A 5902-nucleotide genomic window follows, 5' to 3' on the forward strand; every position below is an offset into this window, starting at 1 on the left:
TGCGGAGGTGACTGAGGAGACTGGTGTGGTGTGTGGAGGTGACTGAGGAGACTGGTGTGGTGTGCGGAGGTGACTGAGGAGACTGGTGTGGTGTGCGGAGGTGACTGAGGAGACTGGTGTGGTGTGCGGAGGTGACTGAGGAGACTGGTGTGGTGTGCGGAGGTGACTGAGGAGACTGGTGCGGTGTGCGGAGGTGACTGAGGAGACTGGTGTGGTGTGCGGAGGTGACTGAGGAGACTGGTGTGGTGTGCGGAGGTGACTGAGGAGACTGGTGTGGTGTGCGGAGGTGACTGAGGAGACTGGTGCGGTGTACAGAGGAGACTGAGGAGACTGGTGTGGTGTGCGGAGGTGACTGAGGAGACTGGTGTGGTGTGCGGAGGTGACTGAGGAGACTGGTGTGGTGTGCGGAGGTGACTGAGGAGACTGGTGTGGTGTGTGGAGGTGACTGAGGAGACTGGTGTGGTGTGTGGAGGTGACTGAGGAGACTGGTGTGGTGTGCGGAGGTGACTGAGGAGACTGGTGTGGTGTGCGGAGGTGACTGAGGAGACTGGTGTGGTGTGTGGAGGTGACTGAGGAGACTGGTGTGGTGTGTGGAGGTGACTGAGGAGACTGGTGTGGTGTGCGGAGGTGACTGAGGAGACTGGTGTGGTGTGTGGAGGTGACTGAGGAGACTGGTGTGGTGTGCGGAGGTGACTGAGGAGACTGGTGTGGTGTGCGGAGGTGACTGAGGAGACTGGTGTGGTGTGTGGAGGTGACTGAGGAGACTGGTGTGGTGTGTGGAGGTGACTGAGGAGACTGGTGCGGTGTGCGGAGGTGACTGAGGAGACTGGTGTGGTGTGCGGAGGTGACTGAGGAGACTGGTGTGGTGTGCGGAGGTGATTCCTCTGTACGATGCCTCTCAGCCGGTAGACAATTATTTACCAGGAATCTACAAGGAAACGTCTCCTGGCGTGGTGTCTGGCAGCGTCTGGTTTAGGAGGAGCCCCTCCTTAGGATTCTTCAGGGGTCCTTCCCCTCATCAGTACAGGGTATCATGGGCTCTAATAAAACATTTTATACAAGATAAACTCCTGGACAGCTGCAATGAGGATTGGGGTCAGATGGGGGAAGTTAGACTGCTAATGTCTACAACAACTTTCGGGGAAACCCCCAAATGGGTGCCCTAAACTAGAAACCCCCAAATGGGTACCCTAAACTAGAAACCCCCAAATGGGTACCCTAAACTAGAAACCCCCCAAATGGGTACCCTAAACTAGAAACCCCCCAAATGGGTACCCTAAACTAGAACCCCCCAAATGGGTACCCTAAACTAGAACCCCCCAAATGGGTACCCTAAACTAGAACCCCCCAAATGGGCGCCCTAAACTAGAACCCCCCAAATGGGTGCCCTAAACTAGAAACCCCCAAATGGGTGCCCTAAACTAGAAACCCCCAAATGGGTGCCCTAAACTAGAAACCCCCAAATTGGTGCCCTAATCTAGAAACCCCCAAATTGGTGCCCTAATCTAGAAACCCCCAAATGGGTACCCTAAACTAGAAACCCCCCAAATGGGTACCCTAAACTAGAAACCCCCAAATGGTGACCCTAAACTAGAACCCCCCCCCATGGGTACCCTAAACTAGAACCCCCCCAATGTGTACCCTAAACTAGAAACCCCCCCAAATGGGTACCCTAAACTAGAAACCCCCCAAATGGGTACCCTAAACTAGAAACCCCCAAATGGTGACCCTAAACTAGAACCCCCCCCATGGGTACCCTAAACTAGAACCCCCCCCAATGGGTACCCTAAACTAGAAACCCCCCCAATGGGTACCCTAAACTAGAAACCCCCAAATGGTTACCCTAAACTAGAATAAAGGGATGTGGTATTAGTATTGTGACAGAAGTGTTTGTACCGATCTGATTTAAGAATCCAGGGTGTAGGATATGTATGAGATTGGAAGCCTGTAGGTGGTGTGTGCCACGAGTGCTGGCCACGGCTGAGAAGAATGTATATTTGTCCTGACGGCGTTTCGCTGCATCAGCATCGTCATCAGAGGACTTGCCACCAGTCCTGATGCAGCGAAATGCCGTCAGGACTCTTATAGGTAACATTTTAATCGCAGGGGTATCTACTACCACAAATATACATTCTTCTCAGCCGTGGCCAGCACTCGTGGCACACACCACCTACAGGCTTCCAATCTCATACATATCCTACACCCTGGATTCTTAAATCAGATCGGTACAAACACTTCTGTCACAATACTAATACCACATCCCTTTATTCTAGTTTAGGGTACCCATTTGGGGGTTTCTAGTTTAGGGTAACCATTTGGGGGTTTCTAGTTTAGGGTAACCATTTGGGGGTTTCTAGTTTAGGGTACCCATTTGGGGGTTTCTAGTTTAGGGCACCCATTTGGGGGTTTCTAGTTTAGGGTACCCATTTGGGGGTTTCTAGTTTAGGGTACCCATTTGGGGGTTCTAGTTTAGGGTACCCATTGGGGGGTTTCTAGTTTAGGGTACCCATTGGGGGGGTTTCTAGTTTAGGGTACCCATTGGGGGGTTTCTAGTTTAGGGTACCCATTGGGGGGGTTTCTAGTTTAGGGTACCCATTTGGGGGTTTCTAGTTTAGGGTACCCATTTGGGGGTTTCTAGTTTAGGGTACCCATTTGGGGGGTTCCAGTTTAGGGTACCCATTTGGGGGTTTCTAGTTTAGTGTACCCATTTGGGGGTTTCTAGTTTAGGGTACCCATTTGGGGGTTTCTAGTTTAGGGTACCCATTTGGGGGTTTCTAGTTTAGGGCACCCATTTGGGGGTTTCTAGTTTAGGGCACCCATTTGGGGGGTTTCCCCTAAAGTTGTTGTACATATGATATATTACCCTGTCACCCCCTGGGGTTTTGTTTAGTTAGACTGCTAAGACCCCTCCATGTGGTCCTGGGTCCCCTCGGATGAATGGAGCGAAGGCCGGACATGTGCGATGCTGCCCCTTCAATTATCTCTATGGGCTGAGGATATTATCGGGGTACAATGTTTTCTGATGTAATGTTTATAGGGTTTCGGGCCCTTCACTCCCCTGTCATTCATCTCTATGGGCTGAGGATATTATCGGGGTACAATGTTTTCTGATGTAATGTTTATAGGGTTCCGGGCTCTTCACTCCCCTGTCATTTGTCTCTATGGGCTGAGGATATTATCGGGGTACAATGTTTTCTGATGTAATGTTTATAGGGTTCCGGGGCCTTCAATCCCCTGTTATTCATCTCTATGGGCTGAGGACATTATCGGGGTACAATGTTTTCTGATGTAATGTTTATAGGGTTCCGGGCCCTTCACTTCCCTGTCATTCATCTCTATGGGCTGAGGATATTATCGGGGTACAATGTTTTCTGATGTAATGTTTATAGGGTTCCGGGCCCTTCACTCCCCTGTCATTCATCTCTATGGGCTGAGGATATTATCGGGGTACAATGTTTTCTGATGTAATGTTTATAGGGTTTCGGGCTCTTCACTCCCCGTCATTCATCTCTATGGGCTGAGGATATTATCGGGGTACAATGTTTTCTGATGTAATGTTTATAGGGTTCCGGGCTCTTCACTCCCCTGTCATTCATCTCTATGGGCTGAGGACATTATCGGGGTACAATGTTTTCTGATGTAATGTTTATAAGGTTCCGGGCCCTTCACTCCCTGTCATTCATCTCTATGGGCTGAGGACATTATCGGGGTACAATGTTTTCTGATGTAATGTTTATAGGGTTTCGGGCCCTTCACTCCCCTGTCATTCATCTCTATGGGCTGAGGATATTATCGGGGTACAATGTTTTCTGATGTAATGTTTATAGGGTTCCGGGCTCTTCACTCCCCTGTCATTCATCTCTATGGGCTGAGGACATTATCGGGGTACAATGTTTTCTGATGTAATGTTTATAAGGTTCCGGGCCCTTCACTCCCTGTCATTCATCTCTATGGGCTGAGGACATTATCGGGGTACAATGTTTTCTGATGTAATGTTTATAGGGTTTCGGGCCCTTCACTCCCCTGTCATTCATCTCTATGGGCTGAGGATATTATCGGGGTACAATGTTTTCTGACGTAATGTTTATAAGGTTCCGGGCCCTTCACTCCCCTGTCATTCATCTCTATGGGCTGAGGATATTTTTGGGGTATAATGTTTTCTGATGTAATGTTTATAGGGTTTCGGGCCCTTCACTCCCCTGTCATTCATCTCTATGGGCTGAGGACATTATCGGGGTACAATGTTTTCTGATGTAATGTTTATAAGGTTCCGGGCCCTTCACTCCCTGTCATTCATCTCTATGGGCTGAGGACATTATCGGGGTACAATGTTTTCTGATGTAATGTTTATAGGGTTTCGGGCCCTTCACTCCCCTGTCATTCATCTCTATGGGCTGAGGATATTATCGGGGTACAATGTTTTCTGACGTAATGTTTATAAGGTTCCGGGCCCTTCACTCCCCTGTCATTCATCTCTATGGGCTGAGGATATTTTCGGGGTATAATGTTTTCTGATGTAATGTTTATAGGGTTTCGGGCCCTTCACTCCCCTGTCATTCATCTCTATGGGCTGAGGACATTATCGGGGTACAATGTTTTCTGATGTAATGTTTATAGGGTTCCGGGCTCTTCACTCCCCTTCAATTATCTCAATGGGCTGAGGATATTATCGGGGTACAATGTTTTCTGATGTAATGTTTATAGGGTTTCGGGCCCTTCACTCCCCTGTCATTCATCTCTATGGGCTGAGGATATTATCGGGGTACAATGTTTTCTGATGTAATGTTTATGGGGTTCCGGGCCCTTCACTCCCCTGTCATTTGTCTCTATGGGCTGAGGACATTATCGGGGTACAATGTTTTCTGATGTAATGTTTGTAGGGTTCCGGGCCCTTCACTCCCCTGTCATTCATCTCTATGGGCTGAGGACATTATCGGGATACAATGTTTTCTGATGTAATGTTTATAGGGTTCCGGGCCCTTCACTCCCCTGTCATTCATCTCTATGGGCTGAGGATATTATCGGGATACAATGTTTTCTGATGTAATGTTTATAGGGTTCCGGGCCCTTCACTCCCCTGTCATTCATCTCTATGGGCTGAGGACATTATCGGGATACAATGTTTTCTGATGTAATGTTTATAGGGTTCCGGGCCCTTCACTCCCCTGTCATTCATCTCTATGGGCTGAGGACATTATCGGGATACAATGTTTTCTGATGTAATGTTTATAGGGTTCCGGGCCCTTCACTCCCCTGTCATTCATCTCTATGGGCTGAGGATATTATCGGGATACAATGTTTTCTGATGTAATGTTTATAGGGTTCCGGGCCCTTCACTCCCCTGTCATTCATCTCTATGGGCTGAGGACATTATCGGGATACAATGTTTTCTGATGTAATGTTTATAGGGTTCCGGGCCCTTCACTCCCCTGTCATTCATCTCTATGGGCTGAGGACATTATCGGGGTACAATGTTTTCTGATGTAATGTTTATGGGGTTCCGGGCCCTTCACTCCCCTGTCATTCATCTCTATGGGCTGAGGACATTATCGGGGTACAATGTTTTCTGATGTAATGTTTATGGGGTTCCGGGCCCTTCACTCCCCTGTCATTCATCTCTATGGGCTGAGGACATTATCGGGGTACAATGTTTTCTGATGTAATGTTTATAAGGTTCCGGGCCCTTCACTCCCCTGTCATTCATCTCTATGGGCTGAGGATATTATCGGGGTACAATGTTTTCTGATGTAATGTTTATAGGGTTCCGGGCCCTTCACTCCCCTGTCATTCATCTCTATAGGCTGAGGATATTATCGGGATACAATGTTTTCTGATGTAATGTTTATAGGGTTTTGGGCCCTTCACTCCTCTGTCCTTTCACCTCTACACATTATTTTAGGCT

Source organism: Hyla sarda, unplaced genomic scaffold (genome assembly GCF_029499605.1).
Source record: "Hyla sarda isolate aHylSar1 unplaced genomic scaffold, aHylSar1.hap1 scaffold_682, whole genome shotgun sequence".
NCBI classification, from domain to species: domain Eukaryota; kingdom Metazoa; phylum Chordata; class Amphibia; order Anura; family Hylidae; genus Hyla; species Hyla sarda.